The sequence below is a fragment of the Tamandua tetradactyla genome, chromosome 1 (assembly GCF_023851605.1).
Source record: "Tamandua tetradactyla isolate mTamTet1 chromosome 1, mTamTet1.pri, whole genome shotgun sequence".
Lineage (NCBI taxonomy): Eukaryota > Metazoa > Chordata > Mammalia > Pilosa > Myrmecophagidae > Tamandua > Tamandua tetradactyla.
In genome coordinates this window covers 69,065,416-69,091,137 of record NC_135327.1, presented here as the reverse complement: position 1 = coordinate 69,091,137, position 25,722 = coordinate 69,065,416, and the positions used below count along the sequence as shown (strand labels likewise).

Here is a 25,722-nt window from a genome sequence, read left to right as displayed (position 1 = left end):
TTTCTGGAGTCCTATTAAAGAGGAAATATTTTGGAGAATGGAGATTCAGAGAGAGCAGAGAATTCTGCAGCACCATGAAGCAGAGAGTCCATCAGCCAGTGCTTTGGAGATGAAATAGGAAGATTCCTTTCAGGGAGCTTCATGAAACAAGAAGCCAGAAGAAAAAGCTAGCAGATGACACTGTGCTTGCCATGTGCCCTTCCAGCTGAGGGAGAAACCGTGACTGTGTTCACCGTGTGCCTTCTCAGGTGAGAGAGAGACCCTGAACTTCATCAGCCTTCTTTAACTGAGGTATCTTTCCCTGGATACCTTTGATTGAACATTTCTATAGACTTGTTTTAATTAGGACATTATCTCAGCCTAGAACTGTAAACTAGCAACTTATTAAATTCCCCTTTTCAAAAGCCATCCCACTTTTGGTATATTGCGTTCAGGCAGCTAGCAAACCAGAACAGTATTCTAGGCTTTAATATTATGGCTTTGAAGAAAGCAAACCCAAGAGACAGCAAAGAGAAAAACGTTTCTCCCCAAAGTTTAAAAATATAAGTCTAGTCTTTATAACCCAGTGCATGTAAGAACATGTACCATCTTCCATGCAAAAAAGTTGCTGGAGCAACTCTTAACAAACCAGCCAAAGGGAAGAAGAAAGAGAGAAGCATTCCAAACATGAATTCCAAAAGATGGTATATGGATGCATGGAGATCGTGAGCTCACCATAAGAGCTCAGGGTTTCACTCTAGCCCTGGTCACATTAAATACCCACCACCTTGTACTTTGGCATTGTAAATATCTTTCCTTTTGAAGAATCCACCCTTAATCCAGTGTCTGGGGAACTTTCTTTAATTAATAGATAGGTCACTTATTATGTCAAACATTTAAAAAGTAGCACTACACTAAAAAGTAGCACTTAATAACTACAACTCAACATCAATAAAAATGTCAGCAATTGGCACTTATTGAGTCCATGGGTATAGCAACTATTAGGCTAAACACTTTTTGTGAACTATTTTGTAAAAACTGCACCACAACCCCTGTCACATGGGTTCAAACATTATCCCTACATATGAGAAATCGGGCTGGGAGAATTAATTCTTTTTTTTTTTTTTTTTTACCTTTAGGCAGCTAGAGAATCAGATGAAACTCCCCTGAAACAGAATCCTGGAAGACAACATGGAGTTGGTTAAATGAAAAAATGAGTATAAACAGGGTCCAATTAGACAGAAGGAGCCAAATGAAAGAAGCCAAGAACTGAGACAGAATATATCTCACTCTAGGATTGACGAGATGGACAATGGTGAGAAGTAAGGCTGAAGAGAAACCAGAGGCTAGAATTAAAGGCCTTATAAGATTTTGGACTTTAATTGAAAATCTGTGGGATGTTATTAAATTGCACTGCACAAAGTTTGGCATAATCAGAACAGCATTTTAGCTGATGTGGAGAATGAATAAGGGAGAGAATGAGATAAATTGTGAGGTCATTGCAATTGTCCAATCACAGGAGAGAAAGGGAATGGGGATGGAGTGAATTGGGTGGGACTGAAGACATTAAGAAAATATAGTAAAACAACATGATGCTTTGTTGACCTTTGGAGATGCTTTGTTGACCTCTGGCCTGGTTAACCAGTTGTGCGATATTGTTAAGTACTGAGTCAGCAATCAGTCTGAAGGGATAGCTTGTGAGTATAAGGTGACAATGAGATTTCTTTTGGATGTGTTAAATTATCAATATCTGGGGACTCTTCATAAGAAGCTGGAAATACTACTTGGAGATCAGGAAAGAGGGCTTAAGACATAGATGGTTATTTGTTAGCATGTGGTTGTGGCTGGCACTAGGGAGACCATGAGGTAACTAAGGGATAAAATATGTATATGTAGAACAGGAAAATCAAAGATGACTTCTGGAGGAGCTACTGAGGAAATCAGTTTGCTGTTCCTCAAAAGTTTGGACATATGATTACGATTTGACCCAGAAATTCCATTTCTTAATATATACCTAAGAGAATTGAAAGTGGAGACTCAAACAGATATTGGTACACCAATGTTCATAGCAAAATATGGAACAAACAGATGAATGGATAAACAAAATTTGGTATATACACATATTAGAGTATTATTCAGCCTCAAAAAAGTTCTGATGTATGTACGATGTGGATGGACCATAAAGACATCATACTGAGTTAAATAAGCCAGTCACAGAAGGATAGATATCATATGATCTTGTTTATATGAAATACTTAGAGCATACACATTTCCTAGGTAGTAGATGAATTATCTAGGGTTCTCTAGAGAAACAGAATCAGCAGGAGATATTCGTAGATATAAAATTTATAAAAATGTCTCATGCAACCATGGGAATGTGGAGTCTAAGGTTTGTAGGGCAGGCCATAGCCAGCTTCTCTGATGAAGGTCCTCAGCCAGTTCACTGGCTGAAGCAGGAAGAGTGACTGCCTCTTCTGAATCCTCCTTAAAAGCCTTTCAGTGATTAGATTAAGCATCACTAATTGCAGAAGGCACACCCCTTAGCTGATTACAAATGCAATCAGCTGTGGATGCAGCCAACATGATCATGATTTAAGTCTATGAAATGTCCTCAGAGCAGACAGGCCAGTGCTTACCTGACCAGACAAATGGGCACCACAATTACCTGGCCAAGTTGACAATGAACCTGACCATGACAGCAGATTACCAGTTATCTGGGGTTGGATGGGGGGACAAGGAGAAGGGGCTGTTATTACATCATGGGTGTAAAGTTTCTGTTTGAGATGATAACAAAGTTGGGGTAATGGAGCTTGGTGATGGTAGCACAACATTGTGAATATCATTAACACCACTGAATCACACACTTGAAAGAGTTAAAATGGGAAATTTTGAGTTGTGGATATGTTCCTATGATTAAAAATTTAAAAGAAGAGAGATGAATCCTGGAGCACAGGCAATTCAGTGGAGAAAAGATAGTCTTTTCTGTAATTGATGCTGGAATAACAGGACATTGACATGCAAAAGAAGGAATCCAGACATAAACCCCACAGATTTCACAAAAATTCATTCAAAGTCATAGACATAAATGTACAATGCGTCATAGACCTAAATGCAAAATGCAGAACTATTAAACTTCTAGAAGATAACATAAGAAAAAATCCAGCTGACCTTGGGTTTGGTGATGAGTTTTAAAAACTTTTTTTTTACTGTTAAATATAACATATATACAAAGAAAAGAAAAAAAAAAGCAATGATTTTCAAAGTACACTTCAACACATAGATACAGAACAGATTTCAGCGTTTGTTATGGGTTACCATTCCACTATTTCAGATTTTTCCTTCTAGTTGCTCCAAAACCTTGCAGACTAGAAGAAATATATTTTTCTTTTTTTGTGAAACAATAACATATATATGCAAAAGTAGTAAACTTCAAGGCATATTGCAACAACTCATTGTAGAACAGATCTCAGAGTTTGGTATGAGTTACTATTCCACTACATAGGTTTTTACTTCTAGCTGCACTAAAATACTGGAGACTAAAAGAAATAACAATATATTGATTCAGCCATCATATTCATTTGTTAAACCCTACCTTCTCTGTATAATTCCACCAGGTGGTGAGTTTGTTAAATGCAATGACAGCATGACCCATGAGAAGAAAATTGATCATTTGGGCTTCATTAAAGTAAAAACAAACAAACAAACAAAAGCTTCTGTTTTGGGAAAGATACTGCTAAGAGAATGAAAAGTCAAGTCACAAGACTGGGAGAAAATATTTATAAAACATATATCTAATAAAGGATTTGTATCCAAAATATACAAAGAACTCTTAAAATGCAACAATAAGGAAAGAAACAACCCAATTAAAAATCAGACAAAAGATTTGAACAGACATCATCAAAGAAGATATACAGATGGAAAATAAGCATTTAGAAGGTGGACACCATCATATGTCATTAGGGAACTGCAAATTAAAACAATAATGAAATACTCTAACACGCCTGTTAGAATGGCTTTGTCTCATCGTTTTCATCTCTAAAATAAGGATAATAAACAGGATCCCACAAAGCTGTTGTGAATATTAGAATACATAAGTCCCTGACCGAAGCCTGCATACATGGCAGGCACTCAATGATACAAGGGAGTAATAAGAAACTCCCAGACATCAGGAAAAGTATAAGTTATGCTGTGGGGAAATTTTTATTCTATCATGGAAGGCTGGGATCCTTCACCATCCTTCACATTGAAGGTGTGAAAAAGAAACTCAGAGTGTTCTGGGCCCTTATGTCAGTGCATACATTTATTTCACTTGCAGGAAGAAGTGGTGGCAAACTTACACAGCAGTGGCTAAGCCAGGTTGTTTTATAGTGAGTAAACAACACATATTCTCCTTTCTGAGATCACATTCATTCCCCATTATCAGAGAGCTTCTCAAGGAGGATCCCTTTGTGGAGGGCCAGGAGCAATCAGTCAGGCCCAAGAAGGGGCAATCAATCAGGCTCAAGCAGGAGCAATCAGTCAGGCCCAAGCAGGAAAAGTCCCACAACATTGGGGTGGAATGTCCCCAAGAGTTAAACAATAACCAATGTTAGGAAACTGAGAGAACGGGATGTGTTTTGGCAACAGCTAACAGCATTTTTCTGCTTCTATGATATGCTTGCTTGCTAGCAACTACAAAACCACAACACGATTTTAGCTTTTATAAGCACACCTTGAAACCTCTGGGGGCTGCTCTCTGAATCTTCCTCCTTGGAGGTTTCTGCAGCAGTCGCCGGCCAGCTAATACTCCAAATTGGCTTGCAGTTTTGAATTGTGTGGTCTCTCTTTCTGTGTGCCTCACAACATTTGGAGGCCCCAGCAAGATCATCCATAACAGGACATCTGGTGGCCACAGGTCCTGGGGATCACCCCTAAAACTGAGGTCCAGTCTAGGGGAAAGCCTAGGAGAGACATTCCTCTGCCCCAGGCAAGGATAAGGAACTGGGCCAGTTCTACAGGACCCTCCGAAATTATACAAAATCTGGTGGAGTCATGTGTTTCTGGAAACCTCACCGGAGAGTACAGGTCTGATATTGGATCCATTGAGGACCTCTGGAAAGCTGGACGCAGCATTACTTTCAAGGTCAGGTCCCAGAGCAAGACGTTGCCCAGGGCTTCTGGTTAGGAATCAATTAAGGATAAGGCTTCTGTGTGTCTTGGTTTAGTTTGTCCCTTCTCTCATCTGTTGGTCTCATCACATTCTGTGTCGTTCTTGATATAATTGCCATGGGTCAGTCAAGCTTGTCTGTCTGTACTCTCCCTTTAATGTTTTTTGAAAAAATTTCCAGGAATTTCAGTGGAACGCCAGAGACTACGGAGTCCCTGTCAACGCCTTCAACTTGAAAAAATTCTGCTCATGGGAGTGGCCAACTTTTGGTTCTTGGTGGCCTCCTGAGGGAACCACAGATCTATCTGTGGCTTATACAGTCCAAAGGACATTTTTGGTAATTCAGGCCACCCTGACCAAATCCTCTATATACTAATTTGGATTGAAATTTTAACAGAAAAACCCAAGTGGTTATGGTCTTGCCTGGAGTCCCAAAAAGAAAGACCCCCCCCCACCCCCACCCACAGCCAAAATGGCCCTCTTGATAAAAACCTCTCAAAAAAAAAAATAGGACTAATGGGATCCCAGTATTGACAGGACCATCGGAGGATCCACTCTTGATGGATCGTTCCCCATATCCAACAGCCCCTCCACCCCCTCTAAGACCAGAGGGGAGAAACAGCCAAGAGGCAGCAACCAACCCCTCTAATAGCTGGGAGGTGACCTTCAGTCCCCTGATACCAGAAGTGGCTCTGCTTAGCACCCTTCTTCTTGTTCACAATCACCAGATCCTTCCAGAGCCCCAATTTTACCCTTGAGGCAGGTTGGCCCTGCCCTGGGGGACGACCGCCCACCTTTCATGGTCTATGTCCCCTTTTCCTCTAGTGATCTGTATAATTGGAAAAACCAGAATCCCTCCTTCTCTGAAAAGCCCCAAGGGCTCATCTCCCTCTTGGAGAGTGTCTTTTTTACCCATCAGCCCACTTGGAATGACTGCCAACAGCTCCTCCAGGCCCTCTTCACCTCCGAGGAATGAGACAGAGTTAGAGAAAGGTGAGAAAATTAATTATTGATCTTGATGGACAACCTACTACTGAATCAACCCAATTAGAGTCTGTGTTCCCCTCCCCCTGTCCTGGATGGGACCCCAACACTGATAGAGGTAAGGAGTCTCTCAACTGGTATCACCAGACTCTGCTCCGGGGAATACAAGCGATGACCAAGAAGTTGACCAACTTGTCTCAGATAAGTGAAACTGTACAAAAGCCGGATAAATCTCTGGCCGCTTTCCTTGAGCACCTCCTTGAGGCGTACCGCTTGTACTCCCCTATAGATCCAGAGGCACCTGAAAATAAGTGAGCCATAAATATAGCATTTGTCACTCAGTTGGCCCCAGATATAAGAAAAAAGTTACAGAAATTAGAAAGATTTAAGCATAAAGTGCTGTCTGAACTGAAAGAGATTGCCCAAAAGAATTTTAATAACAGAGATGACCCTGGGACCACGCAGTCCAAAAGATAGTCAAAATTTTAGTATCTGCAATGGCTGAACAGGAAAAACAAAAAGGTAAACAGAAAACCATTGAAAAAAGAAAGGGAAATCAAGGAAAAGGTTGGGCCTAGGTGCAAACCAATGTGCCTACTGCAAAGAAAATGGACACTGGAAAAATGAATGCCCTAAAAGAGGACTTAAAGGACAGAAACTGGCCTCCATTCCAGTTGAAAAGGTGAATTGACAGGGCCAGGGCTCCATTCTGTTGAGCCCCCGGGAGCTCAAGGTCACCTTAGAAATCGGGGGCAAACCTATAAAATTTCTTGTGGACACTGGAGCAACCTTCTCTGTCCTCCAGCAAGCAGAAGGGCCCATTTCTAAGGAAAAAATCCCCATACAGGGAGCAATGGGAAAGACAAAGTCTTACCCATGGACTAAGACTAGGATCACTAACCTTGGGGAAGGAACTGTCACCCACTTGTTTCTTATAATGCTAGAGTGTCTGTACCCTCTTTTGGGGAGAGACCTTCTCCAGAAATTGCAAGCCACCATCTCTTTCAAAAACGATTTGGCCAAGCTCTCCTTCAATACAAACCTCTTGGCAATCCTCCTCACTTGCCCCTTATCAGAAGGGTATTTACTTACTGCAGAAGTGGTGCTGCTGGCCCCAGGCCCATACTTGCGGGAATTTAAAGAAAAAATACCAGGCGTATGGGCAAAAACTAACCTACCAGGATTAGCCGCCCACTGGACCCCATTGTTGTCCAGCTGACTAGCACCACCACCCCAAAGTCCGACAATACCCAATAAGCTTAAAGGCTAAGAAAAAAAAAAGGCATTGCAGTCCATATCAAAAGACTCCTGGAGGCAGGTATCCTAGTCCCCTGCCATTTGGCCTGGAATACCCTCCTTCTCCTGGTCCAAAAACCCAGGACTGATGATTTCCAGCCAGTGCAAGATCTCCGAGAGGTAAACAAAAGAATTGAAACCATTCACCCCACTGTTCCTAACCCATATACGCTCTTGAGCCTGTTACCTCCCAGCCAGCAGGTCTACACTGTTCTGGACTTAAAGGATGCCTTCTTTTTGCTTCCCCTGGCTCTGCTAAGTCAACCCATCTTTGCTTTTGAGTGCACTGGCCCAGAGGGGGGGGTTCTCTGGACAAACAACCTGGACTCGGTTGCCACAGGGTTTAAGAAAATTCTCCCACCCTGTTTGATGAGGCCTTAAGCCAGGATCTGGCTCGTTTTAGACAAGAGCATCCAGAGATAACCCTCCTAAAATATGTGGATGACCTCTTACTGGCAGCTAAGAACCTGTCAGACTGCAAAAAAGCAACCAAAAACTTGTTACAGGAACTAGCTTAGTTGGGCTATCAGGTCTCAGCCAAAAAGGCTGAACTAATAGCTCTGACCCAGGCTCTAAGGTGGGGAAAAGGGAAGGTTGTCAACATTTGTATGGACAGGAAATGTGCCTTTGCAACTGCACACACCCACAGGGCACTATCTCAGGAGCGAGGACTTTTGACAATGGGAGGAAAGGACATAAAAAATATACCAGAAATACTCGCCTTGTTAGAGGCTATCTGGTTGCCAAAAAGGGCAGCCATTATACATTGCAAAAGACATCAGACTACTGAAACTCAAATCACCAGAGGAAATGTCCTGGCTGATAAAATGGCAAAAGAGGTTGCCCCAAAACCAGTGGGGATGCTGCAGATACTTCCTGTTTTACCAGGGCAAGTGCTGCTGACCCCTCCAAAATATACCGGGGAAGAAATTGGACTGGGAGAAACTCTGGGCACTAAAACAGATCCGGATGGTTGGAAAATTCTCCCAGATGGGAGAACCCTAGTGCCAGAGCACCTGAGGAAAAATTTGGTTACCCAGGTTCACCAAAGTATACACCTGGGCAGTATGAAACTAACTGAACTCTTACAGAGAGATTACTATGTTCCCTGATTGCAACAACAAGCCTGGCAGATATCGTCCAGATGCCACATCTGTGCCCAGGTAAATTCCAGCCAAGGGAAAGAAATGCCCCGAGGAACTAGGCTGAGGGGACAAGCCCCAAGGGAACAGTGGGAAATAGACTACACGAAAATATTACCTGGCCCATATGGATACAAATACCTATTAGTCTTCATTGATACCTTCTCTGCATGGACTGAGGCATTTCCTACCAGAACTGAGACAGCACAAATAATAATAATAATAATAATAATAATAATAATAATAATAATAATAATAATAATAAATTAGTTTCTGAAATTGTCCCTTGATTTGGCCTCCCAACTTCAATGGGGTCCGACAATGGGCTGGCGTTCATCACCCAAGTTACACAATTATTAGCAAAAATATTAAATATCAAACGAAAATTACATTGCATTTATAGACCACAGAGTTCAAGGCAAGTTAAAAGAATGAATAAAACAATAAAGGAAACTTTAAATAAACTAAAACTTGAGACTGGTGAAAACTGGGTGAATCTCCTTCCATTTGTCCTCTTAAAAACTAATGTACTCCCTATGTTAAGGGAATTACCCCATATGAAATCATGTTTGGGCAACGACCCCCACTAATCCCTAAATTGGGAGAATAAAAAATCGCTAAATTGAATAACTATTCTCTTCTAAAATCATTACACGCCCTGCAATCTGCCACCCAGCAAACTCAGGAACTGGTGAAGGCAGCCCATCTGGGACCAACAAATCTTGCCCCTAAAAAAAGATCTATTTCAGGTGCAGCCTGGAGACCTAGTCTGGATAAAGAGGCTTCAGCCAGCACCTTGGAGGCCCGGTGGACGGGACCCCTGCCAGTGATATGAAAACTTATTGTCCTGGTCTCCATGGCTGACCACACTCTTGTCCACTGTAGCAAGGCCTCTAATTCTCATATTATTAAGCTTAACATTTGGGCCCTGTATAATCAACTGTCTAACTTCATACGTGCAAAGAAAAATACAAACTGTTAATTATTAGTTCTTGGAACCCAATATCAGCAAATTTATAATCAAAGTAGAGAAACAATGATTTGATTCTCTCATAAAACCAGTGGGGAATGTGAAGGGCCAGGAGCAATCTATCAAGCCCAAGCAGGAGCAATCAATCAGGCCCAAGCAGGGAAAGTCCCCACAACATTGGGATGGAATGTTCCCAAGAGTTAAACAATAACCAATGTTAGGAAACTGAGAGAACGGGATGTGTTTTGGCAACAGCTAATGGCATTTTTCTGCTTCTATGATACGCTTGCTTGCTAGCAACTGCAAAACCACAACATGATTTTAGCCTTTATAAGCACACCTTGAAAACCTCTGATGGCTGCTTTCTGAATCTTCCTTCTTGGTAGTTTCTGAGGCAGTCGCCGGCCGGCTAATAAAGACTCCAAATTGGCTTGCAGTTTTGAATTAGGTGGTCTCTCTTTTGGTGCACCCCACCACACCTTCAGAGCCAACATGGAGGAAAATCTGTGCGAGTGTGTGTGACCCTTTTATACAGTGTCATTCTGATTTGTTCCATTAGGAATCAGGTTTCAGCAAGACGTAAACCGCTGCCTTCTGCTCAGTGCAAACACCTCATGTTGCAAAGAGAATATTAATTCTCATCCTTGAAATTAGCAGTCCTCTATGCAACTCTATCCATCACTGACAGCAACAGGCCTGGGAACTGGGAGTTGTTGGACCTGCATCAACTCAGGATTGGCTATGGGCCTTTTGGAAGCCATGGCCACCACTCTAGGACCACTCACTTCTGCGCCTGAAATCCATCAGCCACAGTGGAACATCTGCTTGTTCCCATCTTTCCCAGAAAGCTTCCAGGCCATCAGGAATGGTTAAAATTAGGGTTCAGTGGAGTCATGCCACATCTGTCAATCCAGACAGCTGAGGGATTAACTGCCAACACTGTTTGCACATTTTTTTTGCCTGCTTGAGTAAAGAGAAACCACAAAACAAATGCTAGCTTTGAAATACAATGATTTTTAGTGGGATATTGTGTCTCTGGCTTAGCCAGCACCTGCCAAGGTGTCTGGTTTACTTAGCCATCCTGAATGTAAATGCACTGAGTAAATTTTAAAACTTATGCTGAGCTAATAATGTTTTAAACATGGAAAGAAAAGTGCTATTTTGATTTCATTTATTTATCTTGTGCAAACACTGTGCCTTCATATACATTGAATACCATGATAGGGATTTTTAGATCTGTTACTTTAGTTAGTCCACCTTCATAGAAATATAATTATTTCCATTTGTCAGATGAGAAAGGCTGCATCTTTCTGATTCAAAACCTGTTTTTCTTCCAACGTAAGAAGCAGTCAATGGGATTACTATCTCGAGCTTTCTTTATAGTCAGTATTGTGGCTAATAGATAATATAAAGTAGGATCAGCACCAGCTGCATCTAAAAGAGACCTGGATAACTGGCCTAAGCAAATAGAATTTTTCTCACCCATAGTAAAAACCCAATCCATAAACTGCTCTGTGCTTACTTGTACAGTGTTATTATGCAATTTATAATTTCATAATTATATAATTTATAATTTTTTAACTTACTGCCAAATGTTAACCAAAAGCATATGTATTATTTATTAAAATTTTGGCTTATTTCTATATACTAAACATTGGCAGGAACTACCTGAGCCTGGAAAACTTTCCCTTCCTTTTCAACAGAACAATTCAGACCAAGTTAGAACAATTGAAGACACTAACACCCAGAGATGACAAGGGGAAATTCAGCAGCATGCCTGGTAGGTGGCACTCAGTAGGTGCCCAGTAATTGTCATCTTCTGTCTTTTACAGGGTGAAGAAATTGAGGCCTAGACCTATCATTGTTACCCAGATATGAAGTGGCAGAACAAAAATCTAAGCCAAAATCCATTGACCCTAAGGCTTTGATTTTCTTTCTCTACTCTACCACTTTGCTTTTGGGGGAAAGGAATTCTAATACTCCAGGCTTCCAACTTGAGAGAATGTGGGATGCTGGCCAAGGAGAAACCAACCGAGTGAGTTCTCCTCTCTGACCTTCTGCTGTTTTCATGCTTACCCCTGGCTAGGGTGGCATCCCTGATGATGTGTGCGGGCAGTGCCTCGTATCCTTGCCCTGCTCCCAAAGTGGAACAACTTCTGAGTAATGGAGACACACTTGATCTAAGAATTCTTAGGAACATAACAGTTTAGAGGCTACCACAAAATCATTTGTACTGGCCCAGAAAATGACACCACTTCCCATCTTCGACCTTTTAAGTCAGCCTCACTTTGTATAGAAGCAAAGTGAGGCAGAGAGAGGACAAGCACCTTGTTGAATGGCATACTGTCAAGAACAGACCATAAAGGTAGCTACCTGGGGTGACTGGCTGCTCAGTCTGGGTCTCTTTTTGTTACTAAATTCTATAGAGATGAAGTCACTCTTGGCCATTCATGGTTCTGTGCCTTGTGGCGACACATTGTCTCCATCTGGCCACCAGAAGGCTTGTAAGTACACATCCCACTGTGAAAACTTCCCATGGTCAAAGTGCTGCTCACATCTGCTGACAGCTTTGTTAGCCAGATCACCCCATCCGGGAAAAGGCAAAGCTGCTGACATGGAGAAATGAAGGTGGTAAGAAGTCTTAGGTCATATCAAATTAGGGTGGAGAGCAGGAGGTGGGGAGATGGGTAGAGTGGTCCTAAGGTTTCTGGCCTACAGAAAAAAGATCCTTTCTGGAGTTTGTGAGGCCTGAGGACAGCATTGGGGTTTGGGGTGGAGGCCGTAGGTCCTAGAGCCCCCTGTGATAAAATGGTGACATTTGTTCTAGATCTGCCCTGGTCTGGGGGAAGATGGGTGTCATCACTAGTCCATGTGAACAGCGGCTGCAGTAGCACTTATTGAACATTGAGGGGATTGGATGGGGGCCCTGCCCACCCTGGGATCCTAGGATCCCCTTCTTCAATTTTTTTTTCTAGCTGCCATGAGGGAAGATGTTTGATGGGGTTCGTGGCTTGCACCTGTCAAGGCTCAGCTAATCCTTTTGCCTTTGGCTTTCATGGCTAATGCCACATTGCATTTCCTGTGATCCTGGAGTGAAGCAGAGAGTGATGTAAACCACCTGCAAATGGAGTCAGAAACAGATGTACCCATCTGGGTGGAGCTTCTCTCAAAACTCTCCCATGTGACAGCTGCTGATGCTTGACTGTACCAGGAGACCAAACAGAGCCAAAAGCGGGGGTAGATGGGAGGTCTCTTTCATACTGGCAATTCGCTGAATTTGCTGGAAGGATAAAGAAAACCAAACAAGTCCATGGGAAATTAAAGGAACATGACTCCACAGATGGGAGAACAATCTAAAAGTTGGCTGATGAACTGACTCTATGCAAAAGTGTTAGAATTCAATTTAACTCTTTTTTTTTACACAATGATAAAGTTTTAAATAATGATAAAGTTAATAACACTATTTGGGCAGCCAGAGGTGCTAGTCACAGTTCTGGTCAGGGGCAGAATGGAATCCTTTGTACATATGGGTCCCTTGATTAGGAATTAGAGATGAGGTTGAGGCCCTGGAACACATTGAGGGAAGGAGTGAGAGATGCATGGAAGTCCTGGGTCTTCAGAATGGGTTAAGATTCTTTTTTTTTTTTCAATATTTACAAACTATAATAAATGATGTTAGAGTTTTCCAGCTGTTAAAACAAATGCCATACAATAGGTTATCTTAACAATAGGAATTTATTGGCTCAAGGTTTCAGCAGCTAGAAGGCTTGTTTCCTGCCTGGTCAGTATCTTCTGGCTGGCTGGTAATCCTTGGGGTTCCTTTGCTTTTTCATCATGGCAATACACATGCAGCATCTTTTCCTTTCCCTTCTGGGTTTCTTTGACTTCCAGCTTCTGGCTGCTCCTGTGGTTTTCTCTCTGTGCCTAATTTCTTTGCTTATAATGTCTTAAATCATGTTGGCTTAAGGACATAATGAAGGACATTCAATTTGGGGACACCTTAACTAATAACATCTTCAAAGGTCCTATCCACCAGACCAGGATTTGGGACCTAAACATGTCTTTTCTGGGACCATGATTCAATCCCCAACATTTCACACTCTGGACTCCCATAGACATATTCTTCCCACATGCAAAATACATTTATTCATTACATCATTCCAGAAGCCTCAAATCATTTTAGTATCAATGCTAAGTGCAAAGTCTCATTGAAATCATGTTATTTTATACAAATTAATATAATACTCTGATACATCCCTGAGTATTTTGGGCAGAAACTAAAAAAGTATTTTTTGCAAAGACTCTTTGAGGTGCTAGGAAAAATATGAAAAACTTCCCCACCTCAATAATTCCTGATATTCTTGCAAGCATTAGTGACTCCCAATTTAATAAGTCAACCCCTTGATCTTGGAGCCTGCCCTTGTGAAACTTATTCCTGCAAAGGAGAGAATGGGTTAAGATTCTTGTAAGCCTTTCAGACTGAGTCATTGGGAAAGGGTGGAATGAGTCATCATAAGTGTACAGGCAAGGAATAAGGATCCAGGACCACTGGTGGCTTAGGCTGCTGCCTGAGTGGAGAGCGAAAAAAAAGGGAGAAGGTACTCAATTTACTCTTCATGGCCACTCCTATCTGTGCGTAGAGTTTAACTTTTCTGCTCACCACCCAGAGTTTCTGCTTGGGGTGATGGAAAAGTTTTGGTAATGGATGGTGGTGATGGCAGCTCAACCTTGGGAATGTAATTAAGATACTGAAGTGCATATTTGAAAGTGTTTACAATGGGAAATTTTAGTTTGTATATACGTGTTTTGGTTTGCTAAAACTGCCAGAATGCAATATACCAGTAATGCACTGGCTTTTATAATGGGGATGTATTAGCTTACAAATTTTCAGTTCTAAAGCTGTGAAAATGTGCCAATTAAGGTATTAACAGGACAACACCTTCTATCAAGATGGGTTACTCTGAGCTTGGGCTCTTCTGTCAGATAGCAAGACACATGGCAACGTCTGCTAGTCCTTCTCTCCCAGGTTTTGTTGCTTCAGCCTCTAGCTTCTCTGTCTGTGGCTTTTTCTCTAAACCTCTCTGGGTCTTTTTCTCTAAGAGCTTCTTTTCATTTCATCTCTTATAAAGGACTCCAGTAAAAGGATTAACACCCATTTGGGGGCAACTCCTCAAATGAAATAATCTAATCAAAAGATTCCACCTACAATCAGTCTACAGGAATGGACTAAGAGAATATGGCCCTTTCTGGATACAAACAGCTTCAAACCACCACAATATATTACCAGAATAAATATCTAAAAAACCCACATAGAATGGTATAACACGTGCAAACTATGTACTATAATAAATAATATAATTATAAAAATATTTTCTCAAATATTATAAAAAGTAAGATAAGTATTGTGGCAATGTAAAATCTTTAATGATGGAAAAAACATCGTGGTATATGGCACCTCTGTACTTTCTGCATGAATTTTCTGTAAACCTACAACTTTTCCAATTTTCAAAAATTAAAGAATGATATACGATTGAGTGGGGGGATCAATTTTTACAACTTGTAGTTTTATAACATAATCCTTTTGCCCTGCCAGCCCCAAGTCTCTCCACCTCCAAGTCTATCACTATTTTACTCTCTCTATCTTTCTGTCTCTGGACATTCTTGTTTGACCATGTGATTCTCATGGGCTGCATCCCCAATCTTAGCCTAGTCAGTTCTTGTTGCTTCCAGAAGATTAAGGTTCAGGAATATGAAAGTACTGGACTTTACAACACATTCACAGATGTTTTTGTTTACACTTTCTACTTGTTCTGCCAGTTCTTTTATGAGTTTCCTGGATTATTTTTCTATTTTGGAGGCTACTGAGGAACAGATTAATGGCAGATACTTTCTCAAGAGATAAACAAACCCACCTGTGAATGCAGTAGCTGCAGACTCTTCTGCCCTGCATGAAGGGGCCTTCCCCTGTGAAGACTGAAAAGAAAGTGCATGTAGTTGAATGGCAGGAAGACTTCACAAGGCCTTGGAGGACAGCGGTGGGAGGGGTCCTGCCTGAGACATGACCAACAGTTGTCAGAAGGAATCGCAGGAACTAAGGCCAAATGGAAGTCAAGAAGGGTATCATGGGTGTTGAAACTAAAATTGGTTCTTTTGATTTCCAGTTCAAGAATTTTTTTCCCCTCACTCTCAGGCTTGTTTTTTCAAAGCCTAGGGTGGAGACTATGTGTAGGAATAGTAGTTTATATGGCTTTGGGGACACAGAGAGTTGCCATGCTGCATGATTCATTCATTCAGTTTCTTGGTCACTCATTCATTTGTTCATTGACCAAACCCTTATGAAGCACCGTTTATGTGGTTGATCCTGGTAACACAAAATTGAATGAGAGGGAGTGTCTTTACTTAAAGGGCTCTTGTTCTAATAAAGCAGAGACAGATGTGACCAGCTAATTAATGGTAATACAGAGTGAGGGTGAGAGAGTATAAGGTTGATGAGAGTATAAGATTGAAGGAAAATTCTAAGATTTCACAGAGGAAGGGTCAGCTCATCTTTGGAGGGGGTGATTTGTTGTTGATATTTGCAAAAAGACTTGAGGTTTGCTGGATAGAAAAAATGATGAAGAGAAATCAGAGCCTAGATAAAGGCTTGTATGTTTCCAGAAAATGGTTCGTGGAGGTAGGTTAGGGGAGATAGGAATGGAAATGTGCATAAACAACATGATGCTGAAAGATCCATAGTTAGATTGTTATTTCTTTGGGTTAGGACTGTTTTCTGTATTAAGGTGTGATTATATGCATACCTTGACAATTCATAGTGCAATGATGATGAACCTATCTGGTCTTTTATTGAAGGGAGAATTGATTGGTTTCAGGTTAAGTGAACCTGAAGGATGAGGACACAGTTTGGGTCCTCCTGGAGACAGACCTTGACACAGAGTTAGGTGAACAGAAGACTTATTAGGGAGTAATATTGAAGCATAGAAAAGGGAAGGAAGCAAAATTGAGCAGGGTGAGCCCTCAGATGGTGCTAAGGACTAGACAGTCTCTATCAGCCCAATCTCCACCCAATTTTCTACTTGAGCATGGCATTGGGTGAGAATGGCCAGGTCCTTGTACAACCACACTTTTCTAGTCTTGGGTGGGGTCTACCTCAAGAACAGTGTGCTCAAGGCATCTAAGAAGAGGCAAACTTGAAAGAGTAAAATCTGGAGGCTGTTAGCAGACATTGTTCCTTGCAGCTGGTCCATGAGTCCTTTCCTGAATAGGGATCTGAAGGACACATCTCTGTGGGAGCCACATGTACGATATGAGCATGTGACGTTGTAAGGTTGCAGAAAAGTTGGAAAGACCAACTTTAGCATGTTTGACAATTAGGTCTAGGTCTCACCATTGCCTTTGACACAATTTACATGATCAGTATCACCTCCTGTCAGGTTTCTTTGAGGGTTCTGTTACTGTGACAAACTCTCAGAAACTTAGTCTGTGTTTTAGGGACTTTTTCTAGAATGAAAACTACACTGTAGATGCTTGTTAAATATAAGTTTGGCCAAGAATCTGAGAGATGAAACACAGAAAGGAAGAACCTGGATTACAGAGATTAGTTCTCAGACTTCTTGAAGTCCAGGTACTCAAGAAAAGATGAAAAGAACTTGAACTGAAATTAATAGTTGATAGAGATGGAAAGACCAACTGATAGCTGTTCCCAGCAGAGCTAGGTTCTGATGATTAGCCACTGTGCTTTGAAGTAGAGAATTCTGTTTATGAAAAAAAAAAAAGAGTCGAGTTTTATGTGTTTCTCATAGTGAAAAAGAGTGGGAATAAAGTGGAAATTGTTTTTGATAGAAATATATTTCCAATGCCATTTTTCTTTAGCTAGAATGTCTTTCTACCAGTTAGAACCTGAGACTTCTCAAAACCCATCTTAAGTGACCCCTGCTCCTGGAATCTTCCTCTCTCTAGGTAGCTGGGGTCTTGCTCCTCTGCCCTCCCAGAGCCAAAGCCCCTGGTGGCCAGATCTGGTCACACTGGACTTCCATATGTGGGTTGTGTATCCCTGGCTTCCTTTGCACATTTGCACAGATTTCTTCCCAGAACCTGGCACCAATTAGCAATTAGTTGTTAATTAAATGAAGTGACTTTTATGATTATCTATCATGGTAGATAATTGCTAAACATCAGGGCTTCTCAGTTATGTATCTCAGGCTAAGGTGATTCTTAGAAAGGTGACCCATTTCCCCAACTCTCAGGTCAGAAAACATCCTGATTGCCAAAGCTGAAAGACTCCAATTGCTTTTTGCCTTTTTTTTTTTTTAACTTTTTATAATAGTGAAATATTTTCTTCATAGAAAGGATATAAAAACATATATGTACCATGTAAAGCCCATTAATAATAATGATGAGTAAAAATTATCCCTAGAGCTCCTTCCACAGTGCCCTTCAACCTTCTGCCAGGGACCTGTTGCCCACCTCATCCCAGAGAACAACTATCCTGAATGCTATGTTAATTTTGTTCATTTGCTTTAGAGTTAAATCTCATAAGTACACCTCTCAAAAACCATACACTTTCTCGCTTGCCATGCTGGAGACCCAGGTTCAATTTTGACTCCCAGGACCTGCCCTTGCAACAACAACAACAACAACAACAACACACTGTTTAGTTTGTCTATTGTGAACTTTATTTAAATGGGATTACAATTTCTCATTCTTTTGCAACTTGTTTTTTTTTTACTCAATGGTATGTCTTTGAAATTTATCCATATAGTTGTATCAGTTCATTTGCTTTTCTGTACCAACTGAGATGATGATATGATTTTTCTTCTTTAGCTTGTTGATGCAGTGGGTTCACTTATTTTTATTGCCCTGTAATATTTCTTGTATTAAGGGTATACCAAAATCTTCTTATCAGTTTTACTCTTGATGGACATTGGGTTGTGTTCTAGTTTGCTAGCTGCCAGAATGCAAAATACCAGAAACAGAATGGCTTTTAAAAAGGGGAGTTTAATAAGTTGCTAGTTTACAGTTCTAAGACCATGAAAATGTCCCAATTAAAGCAAGCCTATAGAAATGTCCAATCAATGGCATCCATCCAAGGAAAGATACTTTGGTTCAAGAAGGGTGATGAAGTTCAGGGTTTCTCTTTCAGCTGAGAAGGCACATAGTGAAAACAGTCAGGGCACATGGCGAGCACAGCATCATCTGCTAGCTTTCTCTCCTGGCTTCTGGTTCCTTGAAGCTCCCCAGGAGGCATTTTCCTTCTTCCTATCTAAAGGTTGCTGGTTCGTGGACTCTCTGTTTCATGGTTCTGCAACATTCTCTGCTCTCTCTGAATCTCCTTTTTTCTCCAAAATGTTTCCTCTTTTATAGGACTCCAGAAACTAATCAAGACCCACCCAAATGGGTGGAGACATGTTGTCACCTAATCCAGTTTAACAACCACTCTTAATTAAATCACATCTCCAGGGAGATGATCTGATTACAGTTTCAAACATACAGTATTGAATAGAGATTATTCTGCCTTTATGGAATGGGATTTAGATTAAAACATGGCTTTTCTAGGGTACATGCATCCTTTCAAACCAGCACAGGTTGTTTCTTTCTTTCTTTTTTCCTTTTTCTGTTGGGGACAGTGGTGTTCTGAGCATTTTGTACATTCTCCCTGAGCATGTGTGAAAGCATAATCATACAGTCACATTGTAAATGTTATATAGTTAAACAATCATCTTCAAGAATCAAGGCTACCAGAATACAGTTCAATAGTTTCAGGTTCTTCCCTCCAGCCACTCCAATACACCATAATCTAAAAGGGATATCTATATAATGCATAAAAATAACTTCCAGGGGGGACTTCCGGAGAAGATGGCGGCTTAGTAAGACGCGCGGGTCTTAGTTCCTCCTCCAGAAAAGCAACTAAAGAAACAGAAACAATACGAAACAGCTCCCGGAGTCACGACAGAGACCAAAAAGACAGCGTACCCCATTCTGGAACAGCTGAACGGGCAGGGAGAATCCGCTGCGGTGAGCTACCCGAGGGGCGCACGTTTTCCCGGCCGGGGCGGCTGGCGACTGGGGTCCCCTCCACGCACGTGGCTCACCGGCCTGACTGGGAACGTTGGATAGCGGGGCCCTCCCGTCAGGCTTGGCGTCTCGGGCCAGCTGGGCAATTAGGACCGGCACTCTCCCAAGCCGCGGCGGCCAGCGACCCCCACCTCCACGCGCGGTTTCCCAGGCCAACTGCGGTGCAGACAGACGAGCGCCACAAGCGCCACCTACTGGGCAGGAAAAGAAAAACAGAGCCCAGAGATTTCACAGAAAAAGCTTTCAACCAGCTGCGTAACACACCCAGGGAAATCTGATCAAATGCCCAGACACCAGCAGAAAATAATGGATGACGCTCGGAAAACTGAAGATATGGCCCAGTCAAAGGAACAAACCAATAGTTCAAATGAGATACAGGAGCTGAAACAACTAATGCTGAATATACGAACAGAAATGGAAAAATTCTTCAAAAACCAAATCAATAAATTGAGGGAGGACATGAAGAAGACATGGGCTGAACAAAAAGAAGAAATAGAAAATCTGAAAAAACAAATCACAGAACTTATGGGAGTGAAGGACAAAGAAGAAAAAAATGGAAAAAACAATGGATACCTACAATGGTAGATCTAAAGAGGCAGAAGCTACAATTAGTGAACTGGAGGATGGAACATCTGAATTCCAAAAAGAAACAGAAACTATAGGGAAAAGAATGGAAAAACTTGAGCAGGGGATCAGGGAACTGAATGACAATATGAAGCGCACAAATATACGTGTTGTGGGTGTCCCAGAAGGAGAAGAGAAGGGAAAAGGAGGAGAAAAACTAATGGAAGAAATTATCACTGAAAATTTCCCAACTCTTATGAAAGACCTAAATTTACAGATCCAAGAAGTGCAGCGCACCCCAAAGAGAATAGACCCAAATAGGCGTTCTCCAAGACACTTACTAGTTAGAATGTCAGAGGTCAAAGAGAAAGAGAGGATCTTGAAAGCAGCAAGAGAAAAACAATCTGTCACATACAAGGGAAACCCAATAAGACTATGTGTAGATTTCTCAGCAGAAACCATGGAAGCTAGAAGACAGTGGGATGATATATTTAAATTACTAAAAGAGAAAAACTGCCAACCAAGACTCCTATATCCAGCAAAATTGTCCTTCAAAAATGAAGGAGAAATTAAAACATTTATAGACAAAAAGTCACTGAGAGAATTTGTGACCAAGAGACCAGCTCTGCAAGAAATACTAAAGGGAGCACTAGAGTCAGATACGAAAAGACAGAAGAGAGAGGTATGGAGTAAAGTGTAGAAAGAAGGAAAATCAGATATGATATATATAATACAAAAGCCAAAATGGTAGAGGAAAATATTATCCAAACAGTAATAATACTAAAAGTTAATGAACTGAATTTCCCAATCAAAAGACACAGAATGGCAGAATGGATTATGACCCAGCAATACCACTGCTAAGTATCTACTCAAGGGACTTAAGGGCAAAGACACAGACGGACATTTGCACACCAGTGTTTATAGCAGCATTATCTACAATTGCAAAGAGATGGAAACAGCCAAAATGTTCATCAACAGGCGAGTGGCTAAACAAACTGTGGTATATACATACGATGGAATATTATGCAGCTTTAAGACAGACTAAACTTATGAAGCATGTAATAACATGGATGGACCTAGAGAACATTATGCTGAGTGAGTCTAGCCCAAAACTAAAGGACAAATACTGTAAGGTCCCACTGATGTGAACCGACATTTGAGAATCAGCTTGGAATATATCACAGAGACCAGCAGGAGTTAGAAACAGGGTAAGATAATGGGTAATTGGAGCTGAAGGGATACAGACTGTGCAACAGGACTAGATACAAAAACTCAAAAATGGACAGCACAATAATACCTAAGTGTAATGTAATTATGTTGGAACACTGAATGAAGCTGCACCTGAAATATGGTTTTTTGTTTGTTTGTTTGTGTGTTTGTATCTTTTGTTTTTGTTTTTTTTCTTTTTCCTTTATATATATATATATATATATATGTATATATATTATTAGTATTATTATTTTAATTCTCTTCTCTATATTAACATTCTATATTTTTTTCTGCTGTTTTGCTAGTTCTTTTCCTAAATCGATGCAAATGTACTAAGAAATGATGATCATACATCTATGTGATGATACTAAGAATTACTGAGTGCATTTGTAGAATGGAATGATTTCTAAATGTTGTGTTAATTTCTTTTCTTTTTTTTGATTAATAAAAAAATTTAAAAAAAAACTGCAAAAAAAAAAAAAAAGACAGGATAGAATAGATGTAAAGATAGACAAGTGGATAAAAATCTATGACAGACAGGACTAGATGCAAAAACTCAAAAATGGACAGCACAATAATACCTAATTGTAAAGTAATCATGTTAAAACACTGAATGAAGCTGCATCTGAGCTATAGGTTTTTTTGTTTTGTTCTGTTTTGTTTTGTTTTTACTATTATTACTTTTATTTTTTTCTCTATATTAACATTCTATATCTTTTTCGGTTGTGTTGCTAGTTCTTCTAAACCGATGCAAATGTATTAAGAAATGATGATCATGCATCTATGTGATGATGTTAAGAATTACTGATTGCATATGTAGAATGGTATGATTTCTAAATGTTGGTTTAATTTCTTTTTTTCCGTTAATTAAAAAAAAAGAGAAGGGGTAATTGGAGCTGAAGGGATACAGACTGTGCAACAGGACTGGATATAAAAACTCAGAAATGGACAGGACAATACTACCTAATTGTAATGCAATTATGTTAAAACATTGAATGAAGCTGCATGTGAGGTATAGGTTTTTTTCTCTCTATTATCGTTTTAATTCTTATTCTGTTGTCTTTTTATTTCTTTTTCTAAATCGATGCAAATGTACTAAGAAATGATGAATATGCAACTATGTGATGATATTAAGAATTACTGATTGTACATGTAGAATGGAATGATTTCTAAAAAAAAAAAAAAAAAAAAATAACTTCCAGGATAACCTTTCAACTCTGAAATCTCTGTTACTGAAACCTTATTTTGTCTCATTTCTCTCTTCCCCCCTTTGGTCAAGAAACCTTTCTCAATCTCTTGATGCTGGGTCCCAACAAATCCTGGGAACTCTGTCCCATGTTCTCAGGGAGATTTACAGTCCTGGATGTCATGTTCCATGTAGGAGAGGAGGACAGTGAGTTCACCTGCCAGGTTGGCTTAGAGAGAGAGGCCACATCTGAGCAACAAAAGACATTCTCCAGGGGTGATTCTCAGGCTTAATTTTAACAGGGCTTAGCCTATCCTTTGCAGGAATGTTTCACAGGGGGGAACTCCAAGATAAAGGGCTCAGCCTATTGATTTGGCTGTCCCCACTGATTTCAAAAATATCAGGAATTCTCCAATTGGGGAAGTTGGGTATTTCCTCCTCTCTCCTCAGTTCCCAAAGGGGACTTTGCAAATACTTCTTTATTCATTGCCTAAATTACTTTGGGATATATTGGAACGTCACACTAACCTGGACAAACCAACAAGATCTCACACCCTATTCAAGATTCCATGTATTTATGGTGTTCAATTAAATGGAACATACAAGTTAAATTAAGTAATACACTATCCAAAATATAAATTTTGCACCAAATATTCATCTCTCCCTTTGGTTTGAAGTTTTAAAATATGGATGATGTCATTCTTTACCCTGTATTCTGATATACCTTGGTCCTGTCCAGATCAGCATCATTCACATCTCTAGTCGAAGTCTGATCCCTTTTTCAACTTTTAAAACAGTTCTGGTGTGGGATACTGCTGACTTACATAGCTTCAGAGCTTCAATTCTGAGTCTCAGGTGTTATATAAATACCTGAAGATTCTGTGAATGACCAGCATATATACAAGCGGTGCAGTGTCTCAGAATTTATTTGAATAATGGTTACAACTACTAAATATATATGACTGCTGTAAGAGCTTGCAGTCTAGGACCCTTTGCAATAGGCCCCATCCTGATAGTCCATGCTCTTGACTGCAGGTCACTGAGTTTTTACATTACAGTTAGTCCATTTGAATGAGGCATGATAATATTTGTCTTTTTGTTTCTAATTTCATTCAACACATAGTCCTTTAGGTTCATTCACCTAGCTGCACACCTCATTCCTTCTTGTGCTGCTCAGTAGTCCCTTCCATTCATCAGTCACTGTACCCTTTGACCACCTCCATTCATTGTGGATCATGAACACTGCTGCTATTAACACCAGTGCACAATTGTCCATGCATGTCTCCACACTCAGTTCCTCCAGGTATATGCTGAATGATGGTGTTTCAGGATCATATGGTACCCCCACCCCTAGCATCCTGTGGAACACCTACTCTCCCCTCCAAGGGGCTGCATCTCTCAGTTTCCCTATTAACAGTGAATAGGTACATCTCTTTCTTTGCATTTTCTCTAGCACTTGCTTTTCTCTGTTCTTTTTTTTTTTTTTTTTGGCATGGGCAGAATCCGGGAACTGAACCTGGATCTCTGACATGTCAGGCGAGATTTCTGCCACCGAGCCACCATTGCTCACCCTCTCTGTTCATTTTTTAAAATTTTTTATCATATAATATAACATATACACAAAACAAAGAAAGAAAAAAGCAATAGTTTTCAAAGCACTTTTCAACAAGTAGTTACAGGACAGATCCCAGAGTTTGTCATGGGCTACCATGTGATCCTCTCAGATTTTTCCTTCCAACTGCTCCAAAATATAGGAGTCTAGAAGGAATAAATTTTTTTTATCATCACAATCAACTTTTTTCTTTTTTGTGAAGAACAACATATATGCAAAAAAGCAAAAATTTCAAAGCACAGCACCACAATTAGTTGTAGAATATATTTCAGAGTTTGGCATGGGTTGCAATTCCACAATTTTAGGTTTTTACTTCTAGCTGCTCTAAGATACTGGAGACTAAAAGAGATATCAATTTAATGATTCAGCAATCATATTCATTTGTTAAATCCTATCCTCTCTGTATAACTCCACCATCACCTTTGATCTTTCTATCCTTCTCTTTAGGGATGTTTGGGTTATGGCCATTCTAACTTTTTCACATTAGAAGGGGCTGTCAATAACATGGGATAGGGAGATAGAAGTATCTGATGTTCTAGAGTGGCTGGGTCCTCTAGATTTTAGGACGTATCTGGAGGTTGTAGGTGTTTGGAAAGTTACTCTAGTGTATGGAACCCTTTGGAATCTTATATATTGTCCTAGGTGGCCCTTATGATTGACTGGAATGGTTTTAGTTGGGGTTTTGCAAGTTGTGATATGTAGCAATGTCTAACTGAAACTTGCTTAAGGGTGACCTCTAGAGTAGCTTCTAGACTCTATTTGAACTCTCTCTGCAACTGATACTTTATTAGTTACACTTCTTTTCCTCCCTTTTTGGGCAGGATGGAATTATTGATCTCACAGTGCCAGGGGCTGGACTCATCTCTGGGAGTCATCTCCCATGCTACCGGGGATACTTTCACCCCTGGATGTCATGTCCCACATAGAGGGGAGGGCAATGATTTCACTTGCAGAATTGGGCTTAGAAAGAGTGAGACCACATTTGATCAACAAAAGAGGTCCTTCAGAAGTAACTCTTAGGCATACCTATAGGTAGGCTAAGCTTCTCCACTACCTACATAAGCTTCACAAGATCAAGGACTTGGCCTATTGATTTGGATGTCCCTAAAGTTTGATGGGGTATCAGGGGATTCCCTGATGGTAAAGTTTAATAGTTCCATATTTTTTTCTCCCATCCCTCAAGGGACTTTGCCAATCTTTTTTGATTATTTGCTTAATATACTCTAGAATGTATCCAGGTATTACATTAAGCTATACAGAATTAAAGGACCTCTTTCTTATTCTGGGCTGCTTGTGTTTCAGTTGTTCAAATGAGCTACACAGATAGGTTGAATTAGATTGTGTGCTGCAGAAAATCTAGGCACCAGACCAAGTAAACCTTTCTTCCTTTGGTCTCAAAGAGTAATTGTGCTTAATAAAATATAGACAATTTCCTCCTTGTGCTCTGAATTACTTTAATCCTGACCTGATTGGCTTTGTTCTTATCTCTAAATACCACGTGTTGTGTGTGTGCACGCGCGTGTGTGTGTGTGTATATACATACATGCATACATACATATATAT

At 40.5% G+C, this 25,722-nt stretch overlaps 1 long non-coding RNA gene across 1 annotated transcript in view; it reads left to right on the top strand.

The window, feature by feature from the left end:
- Positions 1-1,544: 1,544 nt before the first annotated feature.
- Positions 1,545-25,722, top strand: part of LOC143684805 (uncharacterized) — a 110,633-nt gene continuing 86,455 nt past the window's right edge. The window contains exons 1-2 of the long non-coding RNA XR_013176180.1: positions 1,545-1,676; positions 11,350-11,552. This is a non-coding gene — a long non-coding RNA (uncharacterized LOC143684805). The remainder of the gene's footprint in view (positions 1,677-11,349; positions 11,553-25,722) is intronic.